Here is a 17,870-nt window from a genome sequence, read left to right as displayed (position 1 = left end):
AAGTCCTCTACTCTAGCTGACTATGGAGATGTTACACATGCACTAATGTACATTAAGTATATATATAATAATAGATATCAGTAGACTTCTGTAGGAGTGGCTAATATTTTTTTCATGACTAATGATTAGACCCATAGCTCATCAGAGTTGCTGTCCAGGTAAATTTGTACCAAAAAACCAAATAAAAAAACCTACTGCTTGTAGTTTGCAATAATGGTCATTTTGGTAGACGCCTGAGTGACACACTGAAATAATAAAATTGTACTCTATGACTATTATGAAGCCTTTAACACCTTATACAGGGCTTTACATCTGCACACAGCCTTGTACCACAATGTAAATGCTGACTTACAATTTGTTTGACTCCTCTGGTAGGTAGCAGCATATGAATGTGGAATTACATGTACTCAAGGCAGCAGGCTCTGTGTCCTGCATTTTCCTCTTTGTGATTTCAACACTAAATTAGGTTTTGAGGTGTTATTTCCTCAAGGAATAGATGCAGATAAGCAGAGCACAAACCACATTTCAATCCCATACAATACACTCAGCCAAAAGCTGTTTCAGGAGTTCAGAAGAGAATAAAGCATCACAACTGAAAGAGCATGAAAGCATCGCTCTCAGAAATCAGCAAGGTATCAGTAAAGGGCATGACCTTCATGGCCAAAATTCCCAAAACCACATAACAGGCAGAGGGATCTTGCTCACAGGCAGGCACCAGGCCTTGCCAGCAAATGACAGAGAATTAAACACATCTTAAAAAATTGTCAAACAGCCCACCTGTAAAATAGAGGAGGAGAAGTCTCATCCCAGCTTACAGCAGGCTTGGCAGCACAGGGGAAACCAGTGCAGCACCTCATTAGCAGAGTGGTGCAGCTGGCAGCTGCTGTCCCACTGCTCCGGGACAAACCCCTCCTGCCTTACAAGAACTCCCTGCTGGGAGCCTCCTGTTGCTCCAGCCTGTTTAGCAATGGAGAGCAGCTTCTACAGAGCTACAGTGCTTTTTGGCACCCTGCAAAACATGTTATTTCTTATAAGAAAGGAAACTGCAACTCGTAGAATCTCCCAGTTTAAATTTCTTCTCCATCATTCAACGTGTTACCTTATATTTAACAAACTGGTTTATTAGGGAGGGTTTTAGCATAAGGATTCTTTTAGGAACAACATCCATGCTCAAAAGGATCATGGTAACAGCATGTTTTCCAGGTGAACTCAGTGTGACTCATTTTCTTCTACTACTGATGGCCCTAAAGTTCTCTATCACAAAACGATGTCCTTAATTATTAAGCCCTGAAACTTCAGACAATTAAATTCACATTTTTGAGCTCATTCATGTCACACATGTTCACCCCCTTGCAAAGACTCAAATCAAAAGGCAAATCTCTGAACTTTCACCACACCCTTTCTAACCCCTAGCATCATAATTTCAACACTAAAAATATATTCAAATAAGGTCAATCAAGAGCATAATTTCTCTTTCAGAAAGAGACAGAAATCCATACATCTAGCCTCTGACTATTAATAATCATCTGAATTAGAAGAGCATGTTACCTATAAGCAATATGGTCAACCTGAGAATAAGAAGTTATTAGCTAAAAGTCATTTCAGACCAGATATCCCTTGATTAATATGAACGGTTCCTGTCTGTACTTAAGTACAATCTCTTTTCTGCCAAACAGTGCTTGCCCTTATTTGACAATTCTGGGAGTCTGGGAATCATTAGTTATTATTCTCCTATATGCAGAATAACTGTTAATGGAATGCCACAAATCAAATTAAGAGCAAAATTCTGACAGCATTTATGTGAGAGGTCAGAAAGTAAATACATACATTCTGTCCTTCAGCAACACATCCAAGCCCATCAGAAGTTTTTCCACACTAACCATTTAAGGACTCAAGATCCTGTGTCATTCTGCATTATAAGAGGCTTCCATGAGCATGAATTAATTACAATAGTAAGAGCCAACTCAAAATTAAGCTGAGTGTCACAAATCTAAGAAACCATAAAACCAGGAGCAAAAATAATGAAGAGCCCTCCGAGTGGTGCATTAAAATGGGTTGTATTAGCATGGGATCATATACACAGATCTATGGACCACACTCCTAGAATGCAAAATTAAAACTAGGAGGGAGAGGTGGGAAAAGGCACTACCTATGACATTCATTCATGCCAGTGGCTCTTGCAGAACCAATAATCAGAGAGGAAGCTCTGCTGAAAGTTTACGCCTTACACTTCAACACAATCTGAAGCATAAATTCATTTTCAGTCACAGAGGGGTTTTATTTTAATGGTATATTTCTTCCTCTCTTTTCTTTCTGCTTCCTGCAGAGAGAGGATCTCATTTAAAATTAGTCTCTGTATTTGAAAATATTTATTCTATTATATCATAAAACAGTTTGTTTTGGACAGAACCTGAAAGATCATCTAGTCCTAACCCCTCCCCAGGTTTCAGTAGGGTGACCTTCTACTAGATCAGGCTGCCCACAACCTCATCCAACCTGTCCTTGATTAGATACACATTTTAAAAGATATATATAGAGAGAGAGCCATCTGTTTATTTAAATATTTTCTTAATATTTCACTTCTATTTTTAGAATTGTTAAAAATAGGTCTTATTTTGTTATATATTCATTTTAAATTTCTATTACATTAAATGGTTTTGAAGTATAAATTATAATACATATGGTGGTTGGAGTGTGTTTATATATATACACACATCTGATGTAGTTATTCATGTAAACTCAAGTTTGTGCTATTTTTTCTTCCAAATACTTCCCATTTTAGTCTTGTTTTACACATCTATACCTTAGAAATATCCAGGGGGATGGAGAGAGAGAAACAAAGATCCACCTCAGTCAAGTAGGCCATCCTGAAAACTACAGACAAGAAATATTATTGTGTAGATCCTTGAGAGTGGAAGAAAAAAAACAAATCTAAAGCCAGTACCATTTCTCTGCATACAGAGGAATTCCATAATTCACTTCCTGGTTTGCTTTTTTTTTTTAAATCCACCTCCTTGAACATTAAAAAAATTGTTTATGATCTCCACACGGAAAAATCCTGCTTTGAAAGCAAGATGTAAGGGACTGCTCCTTCCATTTCTTTATTTTAGATAGTGGATCATATGAAAAACACCAAGTAGAACATATTTATCCAGGTAATCCAGCTTTCTCCAAGATTAAAAATGGAGGAGATCAATCATCACATGTGCCACAGTAAATCCTTTTGCCAAGGCATGAGTTTTCTCACAATGCATCTTTAACAAATCTTCCTATTCAAATACAAAATATGTAGAGAAATGTAGAAAATGGAACTTTCGTCATCATTAATTACATTATGAAAATATTTAAAATAAGGAGATAAAGAAGGGCATAACAGATTTGATGACTTCTTTTTACCCACTCCCCCTCCAAATTATTTTAGACCACAGGCCACTGGAACAGTCACTTCACATCTTTTGAGATTTTTTTAATCTTATCAAAGTCTCCAGTCTCTAGAATCTCCCCTTCTGCAAGGGGCACACCAAATTCTATAGCTGGCAGTATTATGGGAACAAACTGAGTTGTGGTCACATTTCTAGCAATTAGCATTTTAGAGGCAGTTTCACTGGAAAAGAATTTACTTTTGAGGTTCAGGAGCCAAATAAGAAGTGTCAGGTTGGAGCACTCCAGAGCTATATTTTACCTTTTATGCAGTGCTGAATAATCACCATTTAAAAACATTCCTTGGTTCTCAGGGCAGCAGTAATGCAAGATGCTGCCATGTAATTTTGGGGGGTCCAATAGACCAGGCTGCTCAGAGCCCCATCCAGCCTGGCCTTGAGCACTTCCAGGGATGAGCCATCCACAACTTCTCTGGGCAACATCTCCCAGTGCCTCACTGCCCTCAGAGTAAAGAATTTTATCCAATATTTAATATAAATTTGTTCTCAGTTTAGAGCCATCATCCCTTCTCTGGGTACTATGTGCCTTTCTACAAAGCACCTCTCCAGTTCTCTTTTAGGCTCCCTTCCAGTATTGGAAGGCTGCTCTAAGGTCTCCCCAGAGCCTTCTCTCCTCCAGGCTGAAGAATCCCAATTCTCTCAGCCTCTCCCAACAGGAGAAGTGTTCCATTCCTGTAAAAATCTTGGTGGTCCTCCTCTGGATTCACTCCATCAGGTCTGTATCCTTTCTGTGCTGGAGACCCCACCGTGGTATTAGAGGTCAAAGGTTTGTGCTGACAGTAAACAATCTGAAATTGCCCTGCTTTGGTCTCATTTACATCTGACACCATAGCCAGGATTTCATCTCATCTCCATGTAGAGAGATCAGAAATAAAAGGGCTGTTCTTTCAACCAGCCACTGTGCAGGGCACAAGAGAAAATAGGAAATTTTTGCACCTCGGAGTGTACAAATGTACAAGTGTAGAAGAAGTGCCTATAGAACATCAGTTATCTGTTATTAGATAACATGACTCTCCCAGGCATAATCAAATTGGAGGCAAGGTTCATTATTTCCCCTACAAATATGCAAAAAATCCAAGAGGAACTTAACATGAAATTTTTAAAAGTCCCTTCCCTACTGAGGCATAAAATAAAAAATAATTTACTAAACCAAAGTAAAACATAATGCAAGTAAAAATTGAAACAAAATATTTCAGAATTTAATACTGTAAACAAGTACATAGAGAAGATAACACTGTATTTAACCATTTCAAAAGAAAGGAATAGAGACCTACACAAATAACTCACTGCAAGGAAACATGACAATATTTGCACATTCCCGTGTCTAAACCATTACCTGTAATGAAAGGATTTCATCTTAATAGCCATTCCTGTTAGTCAGACAGGAAGTCTAAAAGACATCTTTATTTACATTGATATTCCTAAAAAAGAAAAACAAATCTGACATTTTAACAGAGAGGAGCAAAACAATATTATTAATTCAGGTCATAGTCAAGGCTATATTGGACTAGCATCACAAGGCATTGCATGGTAAACAGTGGTCATATTTTCACAATATTTGCCAGTGGTGATTAAGTTCATCGTTTTATAGAGTTAATATCCAATTGTTCCCTTTTGGTCATAACACTGAAAACCTTAAGACCAGCCTTAGACCAGTTCAGATAAACACACATTTATCTATAAGTTAGCTGTTCTTGGCCTTCTGTGATTGTTATTTCTAGTCCTTAAATCACTCTGTTTGAATTGCTAATAAACTTCCTACTTCGTTCAATCAACTTCAGGATAATATTTTCACCTTTCTACAACATACTGGGGAAAAGAAAAACAAGGATATCAGAGAACTATGGAAAAGTTAAAAGATAAGAAAGTAGGTGAGACAGATCAAAGTTATTGCCTGCTAATAAGATAACAGAATGCAAGAGCAGGAGATCCAGTTGGGCAACAAGCACAGGAGACTAACCAATGCACCAAGGAAAACATAATACACATGTGGTTGAGCTACACATTTTCAAGGATCTCAGCTCTCTTCATGCCCATTCCAAGTTCTACCTTTAAGTCTGCCTTTTCTAGATAGACAGAGCAAATCCAGTAAAAAAAACTTCCTGAAAGCTGAAAAATAGTCAAAGTATGTTGTGAAATAACCTATACACTAAAAAACAAGAACATGGAGCCTCCAACAAAATTTGAGCATAGTTTCTATTTCTTGCCTCTTTCATTTAATTAACTCTAATTAGCACTTCCAGACAGTCTGTCAGCAAACTAAGCTACCTAGTCATTATAATTCTACACAAAGAACAAGTCATAAAGCAGTAGTGAGCTTTTTCTGTTTGTAGGAGAATACTTCATTTATAATGTTGAACCACTGCCAAAGAGGATCCAATCGCCAGATATTTTCTTCTTCCTCTGTCCTTCGCACAAAAAAGTGGAGGAGACAAAAAAGCTGTAAAAATATCAGAGAGGGAATCCTCAGCAGGGCTAGAGGCAAAACTGCTCTGCAGGATTATTCCCATACCTGGTGCCTCAGGGCTAAGTGTAATGTGAGCAGAGCACATCCAGAAACTCCAAGCAAACCCAAAGGCTCAGGGAAATTTTCCAGCCTGCTCACATTAGTTTTGCACCAGATATCAAGTTGGGTGTGGGAGCAGAAAGTGCAAATCCTACTCCATGTCAGTGGGCTGCACTCAGCCTGTGCGCCCCAAGTTCTCCTGAGCCTCTGGCTGCTGAGCTCTGGAAGCCCAAGCAAAAAAAGTTCAGGTGCTATTTCCTGATGGAATTGTTTTGTAAGGATCACAGGATATCCTGGGTTGGAAGGGACCCCAAGGATTATCAAAGTCCAACTTTTGGCCCGCCACAGGACAATCCCCAAGAGTCACAGTGTGTGCCAAGAGCATTGTCCAAATTTTTTGTGAACTCTGGCAGGTTTGATTCTGCAAGCACTTTGCTGAGGAGCCTGTTCAGTACCCAACCACTCTGGTGAAGAGCTTTTCCTGATATCCAACCTGAAACGCCCCTGCCAACTTCAGGCCTTTCCCTCAGGTCCTGTTAGAGGTCACCAGAGAGATCAGTGCCTGCCCCTCCTCTTCCCCTCATGAGGAAGCTGTAGGCTATAATGAGGTTCATAGAACCACAGAGTTGGAAGGGACCATCACGATCGAGATCAGTGCCTGCCCCTCCTCTTCCCCTCATGAGGAAGCTGTAGGCTGTAATGAGGTTCATAGAACCACAGTTGGAAGGGACCATCAGGATCATCAACTCCAACTTTTGGCCCTGCACCATACAGCTTTCTTTGGAGCTTTTTGAGTCTGGGTTTTCTTGTTTTTTTTGTTGACATGGTTGCTGGTTTTGTTTTTTTAATCATTCCCCGCTTCCCAATTCACAAGCTGACATTTTAGTATGGAAGAGCCAAGGAGGAGACCACAGGCAAAACAATAACAAGAAATATAAGGAGAGGAATATTGCTCATCTTGCTCATTAGGAAGTAAAGTTTGGATGTTGATGAGTGTGTGAACAACCATGCCACGCCTGAAAATATTGTAGCTCAGTAGGGACCTGTGCAGTTTCAATTAAAAAGTGACTATATGTCACAGTACATTTAATTACTAAACCTCTAAATTTGGCAGGTATACAAGTCACAGCCTGTATCTTCTTTTGCACTGGTAACTCCCAGATAGGCAGCAAATTATCAAAGTCCAACAACTTCACATCTATCAGCTGATGTTCAGTAACCCATTATGCAAGGAACTGGCACACAAGTTCTGAGTACACAATGAATTGCTATACAGTCTGTTCCAGGATGGCTGCATTGTTTGTTCTCAAGATTTTCTAAAAATGGATATTGAAAGAAAAGAAAAATTACTTTTTAAACTGTATAAATCTCCATGTGGAACAGGCCTAGTGTTTTGATAAATACTTCCCATTATTATCACGAGGTTGTAACAGTTTATGATGGCACAAGTAGAGACACATACCAGAATTAGTTGGAAGGAAAAGTTCCAGAGCAAATTTTGCTATTAGCAGCCAAATTCAATGAATTTGCAGTCGTAAGGTTTAGGAGTGCTCAGATTCCAGACTTCATTTTTCCTCCCTACAGAAAAATATAACAGTGACTATAGGGGGTTTTATCCATAATATTAGCTTGAGCTTTGCAGTTATTTATGACTGTGCCACAGAACTTTGTTTCCCTGCAAGTGAAACAGAGACACATTAGACTCGCATTTGGAAAGCAGTCTGTTCACTCATTTCCAATACAAGTCTCTGCACTATTAACCCTCCAGAAACATGAGACCGGTAAGAACAAAGTGTAAAAGTTCTCCACGAACTTCCATTTCCAGAAATTGGCATTGACTATTTCAGTTGCAAATGCACCAAAACTTAAAAGTCACACTGCTGATCTACTGCCTTGAAAATTTCAGTCCTCTGACCTGTTTCTTTCTGTTGTTACCTGTAATACGTGTGCAGTGGATCAGCCCATGTCCCATTTGAAAGAGTAGCTAAGAGAACTCAAAATCCCTCCAGAGAGCTCATTTCACTATTGAAATACCAGCACTTTTCCATAGATAGTTCCATGATTAAGAGTTTCTGAGGCTGATAATGGAAAATGGAGAGGAAAGAAAATTCTGCCAATCTTGAAACACCCATCATCTCCAATATTTCTGGTGCAACCTAAGGCAATAATTGGCCTCAGCAAGAAAACAGACACGTTGCTAACCCCTTAGGGTGACAGGGTGTACATTCCACCTGCAACTGTGGCTTTCATTATTTTCAGTGTGCCCAAGTTTAGAGATGTTAAGGTACTGCCTGCGCCAATTACACTTACATTATTTACCAGCAAATATCTGAGGGTCAGGCATGTCAAACATCTTGCTAGGTATTGCCAGTGCCCACAACTGAGGTGTTCGGGCATCCCACAGGATTGGTCTGCCATCTGAGCAGTCAGGCACTGTCTGCCCCAAGAGCAGGAGAGGATGCACACAGAAGTTCTTCTTTAGATTCACATTATCTGGACAAGACACAGAGCAGAGGTTTCAGGGAAACAGCCCATGACCTCTCCCAGTCAGTGCCCAGGTGAAAGAACAGGATCCCAAAGCCACATATCATCTGTGCTCATTGCCACAACTGGGATGCCACAGAGGTAATTTGAAGCTCATGTGCATGGCCCAGCTTTCCCTGCTTCTGTCAGTACAGACCTCAGTGAGAGAACTGCCCCCAGAAGTACAACCAGCACTTGCACAGCAGACCCAAAACCTGAAATGTCTTTATTTATTTAAAGATAGAGTACTGTGACCAGCAACATGCACATGCAAGGAAAAAAGTCACATCCTTAAATTGTAGGAAAAAAATTTAAATTGCTGCAGTGGTAAATGTAAATCAGTTCTGAGACCCAGCCACCTAATTGTCCATTAAGATATCAAAAAACAGATTCTTCTTTTAATTTAATAGTCTTCTAAAAGAGAACCCAAGAAAATGTTAGGCATTACTCATGGTAGAACTACAGGACAGAGCTTTCGACTCATGACTCATCCAATAAAAGGGAAAGCAGTTCATAAGCAAATTCTGAAAAGTTTCAAAGCACAAGATGAATTTACCTTTTAAAAAGAAGCATTTCAGTAAGATGGGGTGGAAAAAGAAATCAGTTACAGGAAACATAGGGCAATGGTTACATCCAGGGAATGCAAATACAGAAATCATCCTGCTTTACACAACAAGGTGCATCACCATCCTCTCACAGCTAGGCAGAAACTTATTTAGCCTCTCCATATTCTGATAATGAAGTGATAATGTTCCAATTCCTCTACTCTCTTCAGTGCAATGACAGATTATGCCTGCAAAGGTGGGGGCTGGTGGTGCCTTTTTACAGCCCTTGAACCTCAACTTGATTCTAAAGCATCTGCTCAAATCTAATTCCAGGAACCAAAGACCTCATACATGTGAGTGAAATGCGTAAGGCACAAAAATAGATTTTAGTAAAAATGTGAAAAGGTTGAATCCTGACAGAAGGTGACTAAGAGGGGAATCCAGTAGGGAATAAACACGGAAAAATAAGTCAGGAATTTTAATATCTTAGAGCCCCTAAAAAATTAGAAGAATAAAACTGCAAAGTCAAAACTCATACAGTGCTTTTTTTTTTGTAGCACATGTACCACTTGCTCCCTCAAAGTCACTGTGGCCCAGAACCTGGCATGCCACAGAATCATTGAGGTTGAAGAGACTCTGCTTCAAAACAGAAATTCTTATGGATAATACAAACTACCAAAGTTAAAATTATTTATAATAATTTTTAAGTTAAATTCCACACCTCAAGAAAATTGCTACTTGTATTACGTCCTCCTTTTAGGATGTCCTTCAAAGTTTGGCTTCTGGTTTAACTTTTGAATACCAGCATTCTACAGGATAAGAGAAAACTGAATGGAAGAACTAGATGGGGTCAGGAGAAGTCAATGAGAAGAAAAAATGCATTAAAGTTCCCAACAGCCCTGCCACTGACTTCAGTGGTAAAAGAAGCCAAAAACTTACTGTACATTTAGGAGTTAAGATTGACTGGGACCTTTCTAAAATTACATATACAATACACCAGCTTCTGCAAATAATTATCAGGTCATATACCCATAAAAGTCAAGAAAATATATTTTATTACCTGCTCATCTTATTCACAGAGTAGAGCCAATATTAGTCAGCACAAGTAGCTGCTTGCGAGCAGGAAGGCTTCAATCATTAAGGAAGAGATGTAATTAAAAGGAGGGAAATCCAAAACACAGTTATACCCACCAATCACGTCATCTAAATTGTACTATTTTATTCATCAAAAATAAAACTTTGAAACAAAGATGCCATATTTTATGCAAGTTCTTGATTATCTTTCTTCTGAGGAAGCATGTAATTTACAAGAAAGAGGACTTAAAGCTTTAAGTGCCTCTGACTTAATTCAGCATTGCTGTATTGATGGTCCCATTTAGATGATTCCATTTCAGGCCCCTCTAACGCATTAAAGGCATGACTTACTCACATCCATTTGGCTAATGATCCCCTACTGCTCCAAAGTAAATGACAGCTATTTACAGTAAATTATTCAATTAGATAGAGGGAAGTGCGGTATTCATTTTATATTGTTTGACATGGCAAAACAGAAGTGTGCAAGAAGGCAGGTAGGGCATTTTAATCTTCCAGAATCAATTGTTTAATCCACAGCAGGAGGATAAATACACTCTACAATACTTGTCAGCATCAGGTTTTTATTGTAAACATTCTAAGAGAGTCTGGAGTATTGCAGCTCCAGTTAATATAATTCTGTCCATTTCAAAAGTAAGTCATCATACCACACAAGGAATACCAGCATTAGACAGGACTGCTTTATTTTAGGCACAATTTCAAGGAGCACACAAAGTGACCATATGCTAGCAGGAGACCAAATTTCCATTTAAATAAAAGAATAGGCATGAGCAAGCCTGAATCCCATTTATCTGTAATGGGATTTACACTACTAAGTGACTACCTCACTCTCCAAAACAAGGACTCAATGTCCCAAGACATTTGGATAGTGGGATATTTTTAAGTTATGAAATCCCAGGACAGGACAGCTCAGCTCCTGTCACAAAATAATAGGGAGATTCAGACAGATAATCAAATAAAGAACAAGTTGGGGTTAAAACAAAGCCCAGAAAAGAGGGAATGCTCACACTGCAATAACTCAGAACTAGTCCTTGATTTGAGAATCTTTTCACACATTCATCTGTCCTTTCCCAGGAGCTGAAGGGGAGGTGTGAGTACATACACATTACAATCCCCACTATATACACATTTGTCTGACCACAACACCTGGAGAAAAAAAAAGAAGTCGTGACTTTGCTGTCCCCTGTCAAACCTTTGCCTTATAAAAGAGAAAATGAATGAGTAGTTCTCATTATTATAGACAGGAACATGAAGTCCAAGGTGCAGGACAGGCCACCATGTGTGCTGAGCCTGCCAGTGACCACGCTTGTGCGGCTCTCAGGCCTCCCAGAATTTATCTGAGGGAAAAAAGGAATAGGTAATTTGTCTAAGCCCTCCTGGCTAGCCCTAATTTTGGAGAATTTCTCTCTTCCGCAAGCCCAGAATGCCTCAGGACAAGTGCCGAGCAACCCAAATAGAAGAACATTTTCCTCTGGCTAACCTGCCAACACATTTAATTTTCTACAGGCAGAGGGCCAAGTTCAGCAAGCACAGCTCCTGCTAAGCTTAATGGGAGCTGCACTTGCCTGTGCCAGGCAGTGAAGGTTTGCTGGGGGACTGCAAGGAACACACCACAGAAAATACAACTGCTGCCAGTATCTCTATTCAGAGGCTGCATTTGAATGGACTACTCTTCCCCCCCCCCCCCCTCACCCCCCCCGCCACTCAGCCTAGGGGGCCCTTCGGAGGTGCTTCCTGGGTCCCCCCCCCCCCCCCCCCCCCCCCCAACTTTCTTCAGTTCTTCTAAAGCTGCTTGCACAATGAAACCCTTCCCACTCTTAGCATGTATTCACTCACTTCTATGAGCAAGGAATCCAGACTGGCTGCCTGCAGTGATGAATTTTGTCCAAAGACCAGCTTACCACAACTGGGCTGTATAAATTTAACAGTCATTTGGTGCCTTACAGCCAACAGTGCTGGCCAGATTATTCAAAAGGCCTCCTACACACAACTCCTGAATTCCTAGGGAAGGTCTGCATTTCAATGGCTCCAGATCCTACTTTCTGCAAATCAATTCTTGTTGCTGATTTTCCTAGCTACCTTCATCCTCTTATGAATTACTATGTCTTAATCTCTAGCATTACACATTAAGAAAATTTTAGCCAAGGTTCTCGGAGGCTCTTAGCTATGTGTTTTTACTAACAGAGATTTCTCCATTGTTATTTGCAGAAAATCTCCTCCCATTTAAATATTCTCAGATGCTAAAATAATGCCAGGAAGAGGAATAACAGTTCTAGACCTTAATGAGCAACACTCGGCTCTTCCAGTCCCTGGTAGCTGCCTCTGCTTGATCTACACCTCTTCATACAATGTCTTCCTTGTTCACCCTCCTGCTCTCAGACTAAACATATCAGCTGACATTCCCACTGGTGCAAAAGGAAGTGGCTTGGACTTAAAACCTTTAAACCTATGATGAACCTCTGAAGCAATCCACAGTTAATTTCCACTAAAATTCACCTGCCTGAAAGGCACCAAGGTAAAATAGACTTCAAGCCAGTCCATCTAGTTGATAAGAAGTGAAAACAATTTGTGTGGCACTTGAAATCACACAGGAAGGCTAAATTATTAAAAGGAAATATTAAAAAACCACAGATGACAAAATGCAATGACCATGTGAACTTGGATCCACATTTTTAAAAATTTAATTCACCAAAATAGACTTCTCTACACCAAATAGTGAACATTTATATTTTTCTAGTTCCAAAATTCCCCCAGACAACCAAATAGGAAAGTTCAAATCAACTGAGACATTCAAGGTACATTGCCAGTAAAATGCTACACATCAAAACTACACCAAGCAGTACTGAAAATTGAATATTGAGTGTAAAAAATTTCTGCTCAGCTGCTCAGATTCTGATAGTTACTTAGAATAGGCTGCTTGGAGTAGCAAAAAATTAGAAGACACTGAAGTGGAGGACGCAGGGGGAGCCAGTGTTGCAGCTGAGCTCTTCAGGGCGAAACCTTCCCATCCCCTGGGCCAGACTATAGTGGGAGCCACTGCCACCAGCAGGGACAATACAGCCAAGTTGGCCTGATAACGTGGCCATGCTGCTGCCAAGAAAATACAAGAGCAAGGACTGGAAGGAATGATCTGGCCTAGGATGAGTCACTGGACATCATCTCCTGTCAGATGGTGCAGGCAGGAATGCTGATGCTCCCAGCTCGTGTTCTCATCCCCACTCACTGCCAGACCCTGCTGTCCCAAGCAGGGGCCCTGTCCATGCTGTGCACAGCTTTCTCCAGCACAGGGACATGAACTGCTACAAATGGACTTCATTTGCAAGTGTTATTTACAAAGCACCTGAACATCCTTCACATTTAAGTGAGATTATGCCAAAATGAAGTGTACAAGTTCACTCCACCTTAGGCAGCTGTGCTGCATTTCCATCAACATCACAATTCACAGACATTAAGGGTCAGGCACACACATCAGCTGGAAAACAGCACCAGGAAAAGTGACATGAACAGCCCAGCTCTGTTCATATACCATCAAGCTTTGTTTAGTTTTGTTTCGAGCCTTTTTTCTCCCCTCTCAAAGCACTTGACATTGTTTCCTACCTATATAATACTTAAATAAATAGAAACAAGCAACATTTCCACATGTGACATTGAGTAGGTCACTCTATAACAGCCCTTAATTTCATAATTTGTACATGTTTAGATTTAAACAATTATATGCAGAGTGTTTTTAATATAACCAAACACAGGGTACAACAACTCCATCAGGGTTTCCAGATCTCCCACAATGTCAGGAGCTGTTTAATAGAACTCCATAGAAGTCCAGAAACTTTGTTTTACATTTTCACAGCAACCAAAGGCCACCTTCATTTCACAAGGCCTTCACATGGTCTCCAAAGGAGAGGAATTAGAAATGGGAGAGGCAACAGCACTCAAATACAAAAAGAATGCAAGAAAATAGATATAAAAGAATAAGTGCTCTGGGGAGGCACTTTCATAGAAAATGACCATGAAAATAAAGAAGATGTACCATGAAAAGTGCCATTGCATCTCATGCTTAGGACATCAGTCTGTGCTGGAGACAGTAAGTCCCTGGCATGGGGCAATGTTTCAGCAATGATGAGAGCACATTTCAGACACAGCACAGTGTTATATTTTGCAATTCATGTTGGTTGCATTTTCCTTTTGTAAATCAACATAATTTGGCTCTTTTAACACTTCCTACTTTTTCTTCATTTAATGATTTTTTCCATAAGTGCTTAAAATCAGGGTGTTCTGAACACTAAATTATAAAACCTGGCATATAAAGACTCAAATTCCTATAAATAGATTAATATCCCATTTTCTGTAATTCTAATCAGCTTCCGCTTTTTATTTCACCTCTATTAGATGGCAATCTCAAGAGCATTTTTACAAAGTACTGAATATTCATCACTGCTTTTTCTTTTAAAGAAAATCTATTGATTAACTGATTTTGTGGCTTACATTAAAGCATGGGTCCCAGGTAAAAAAACAATGTGGGTATAGAAGTAGTAAAGTTTATAAGGTATAAGTTAGAAGGATGACAGAACTTCAACAGCAAATCTCAGTTTGAGAGATAAGTGTAAAGCTCTGCCCACCATTGACTCCACACTGGTGTTTAACAGTACACCACAAACTTATCTTAATATTTCTAGGGAAATCCACCTCCAGCTTTCCATCCACTTCATGTTCCCAGCTCTACATTTTCCCAGGATGAAAATCAGTGTTTAGATTAAATAGCTGCTCTGACTCAAGGCTGGCAAGGAGGTCCCTGCTGGACAGCTGGGACCTTTGGAGAAGGCAGAGAGGTTGGAGCTCTGAGGATACCAACACCCCACAGTCTCCAGAGTTTTGTCTCCCACACACCTTGCAGCCCTGTCAGGGAGCTGAGCAGCACCAGCTCAGGGCTGAAGGCAGCACAGGCAGCCCTGTCCCATGATCAGTTGCCAAAGCCTGCACTCACCTTTTCAGTAGCAACTCCATGAAAACGTGAAATCAGACAAGACTTGCTCTTTGTTCACAGCAGTGTTCATACCAGAACTTACATAAAAATCAAAGGGACAAAAAGCTCTCACACAACACACACCTAAAACAACCTTACTTCAGCTGTGCCTTGGCAAAAAGCCTAGGCAGCAACAAGATCTTTCCCTTCAGCTAGCAAACAGATCCCATTTTCCTTTTTCCAGGGCCCACATCCGTATAATCAACTATAGCTCTGGTATCAGCGTTTATAGGTTTCATATGGTCACCATTTATAAGCAAACCACTTCCTCAGTACAGACACAGTATATTTTCTCATTTTCATTTGGCAGGATAGTTGTAGACTGTAGGAGAAAGTAAGGAGGAACTGTAAGGGACAGAAATCAGACCTCAAAAAATCAAAGTTCCTTAAGACATGATAGATCAAATATGCAAAAATCACTACAAAGGGTGTTTCAAGCTCACTTTCTGCCGTCCTTTTCTCAGTGGAGATATTGCAGCTACTCAGACCTTTCTGGTGGGATTTCATGTATAAATGCAAGCATTGTGTGCAGAGGGACTAAAGTAGCCACATCACCAACTTCACCACTACTAAATGCCATCTCCAGCACATATACACCCTGATGGAATGTGTCCTGGTGGCCAGCTAACAGAAGCAGCCAAGGAAACCAAAGTTTCAAGCTCAGGTTAGATATCTAACTTCATTTTTCTTCTGGTAGAGAAAAAAAAATGCTTAGGAACAAACCAAAATTAAAGCTTCTTCCAACAGGAAGGAGGTAAAATTCTCATTTCAGTGTTCTCTTTGAAACAGGAGTTCCAGGATCCAATACACAAACTCTTCAGGCTCCAAGATAAAGACCGACATTAAATACCACAGCTTTAAAAGAAAATATAACCACAGCCCTCAGCCTGCCCTGGGATTACTGGCTGCAGACTCCCAGGAGCTGGCTTTTGCCTCTAACAGTTTGCACATCAATGAGTTGAACTGGGACTGATAAAGACACACGTGCAAAAAAACAAGAGCACACATTTCAGTCTGTCGCTGCTCTGACAGGGACTGACATCAGCCTTTTCATCTGCCTGCTCTATCACACAACAGCAAAAATGATTTTTTGTGACACATAATAAATAGTGCTTTTTAAAGAAAACAATCAGCCATCCATCCTGAAACACCTTACCTGGCCTGTAGCAAACAGGAGCCAGAAAAAATTAAATACCAAAAGGTCAGTCCACTGTTGGCACAGTCAAACTCCCTTGCACTTGGGCTGAAAACGCATGCTCAAATCCTACATGCAGTGCAAGCCTGGCAGTGCAGTTTCTTTATATGAAGAAAGTTCATGCTTGAAAATTACTTAGATTGTGGTCTTTCAGAACAAATTGACCTAGTTTTAATTATTCATGCACTTGGCTCTCAACAGGTTGGCTTTCCCAATTACAACACCTGGGAGAGTGTATAACAGCTATCCCTCAAAGCCTTCCACACAGTATTTTCTGCTGGTTTGTTTCTGATTATAGCAAAAGATTCTTGTGTAGATATTTTCCACCTGTTTAACCTGTTGGTGGTATTCCATCTGTCTTTCAAAGGCAGCTAATTATCAACAGGCCTTCCATTCTAGTGAACAAGTCTTCAAATACTTTTTTCCTCCACATGCCAGTAGATCTCACAAAGCAGATACTGAAGAACAAAAACCCTCAAGGGATCAGATCAAATTTTCAAATTAAGAAGCATCACAAAAAAAACCTTTCAAAATATTTTCCAAATTTGACACCCACTCATTTTCTCAGTGAAATGGGGATTCCAGAATAAATATAGAGCTCACATATGACACAGGAACTAGGAAACTAATTTTTTGAAGTAAAACAATGTTCTAATATAGATTCATTACAAATATAAAACCTACAGTAAATTAACAACTTCTGTTTTACTGGAGGACAGCATGGACATCAACTAGAGATAACAATCATGGAGCAGTACCATGCTATACCAGCTGAAAATATGGCTCACTCTCCTTGCTACAGAGAATTGGAATCTAAAAATACTGTGCTGTAGTCCATTATTTTAATGCAAGTTTACAGCTATTCTACTTTCTCTGAAATTTTTACACTCTTCCCTGAAGTAGGCAATGAACTAGAATTCAGCATAGGAAGGCAGAAAACTGCTGGGAAAATGCAGCATCTCTGGGTACCACTGCCCCACACAGAAAACTCCATGTACTCAAGCTACACTTCCTTTCCCCTGTACACTGCTTTTATTGTGCAGCATTGGACCACTAAGGGAAAATAAAAAGCTGCTTTTCTGTAGGATCAGAACAGCCTAAAATATATGACCCAGAAGGATAAATTTTATGTTTTGTCAATATTAAGAATTTATCAATAACAAGCTAGTTTAAAAAACATATTTGTTTTCACTATTAAATAAGGTATATGAAGAATCTTCAAATAATTTTGATTTTAAAATTATATGTCATAAAGCAGAAAACAAAACTTTTGCAACTTTATCCATAACCTTTAGGAACAATTTACTGTGAACTGAGTACTAAAAGAACTTTGATCGTAGAAAAGGTCTAATTAAAATTAACTGATATTTCATTTGTAAAAAAGTGTTAATTACTATTAGAATTAAAATAATCTGACTTAAGGAAAACAAAGAACAGATATCTTTATCACTGTGAAAGAAGACAATGTTCATTTCCAAAGACTGAGATTTTTATTTGAGCATTTAACTTCACTCTGTAACAGTTGCAAGAAAATTTAAGTGCATGAGAT

At 39.6% G+C, this 17,870-nt stretch overlaps 1 protein-coding gene across 4 annotated transcripts in view; it reads right to left on the bottom strand.

The window, feature by feature from the left end:
- INSC (INSC spindle orientation adaptor protein) overlaps positions 1-17,870 on the bottom strand; it is a 128,506-nt gene that overhangs the window by 91,268 nt on the left and 19,368 nt on the right. Inside the window, exon 2 of one of the 4 annotated variants that reach the window (XM_039707253.1) lies at positions 2,804-2,874. The exons of the other annotated variants lie outside the window; for them this stretch is intronic. The gene's annotated coding sequence lies outside the window, so the exon portion shown is untranslated. The remainder of the gene's footprint in view (positions 1-2,803; positions 2,875-17,870) is intronic. 4 annotated transcript variants of the gene reach the window in all.

This window comes from Passer montanus, unplaced genomic scaffold (genome assembly GCF_014805655.1).
Source record: "Passer montanus isolate IOZ18808 unplaced genomic scaffold, ASM1480565v1 scaffold2, whole genome shotgun sequence".
In the NCBI taxonomy this organism is placed as follows: Eukaryota; Metazoa; Chordata; class Aves; order Passeriformes; family Passeridae; genus Passer; species Passer montanus.
The sequence above is the reverse complement of the archived record's forward strand: the minus strand, read 5'-3'. Positions and strand labels throughout refer to the sequence as shown.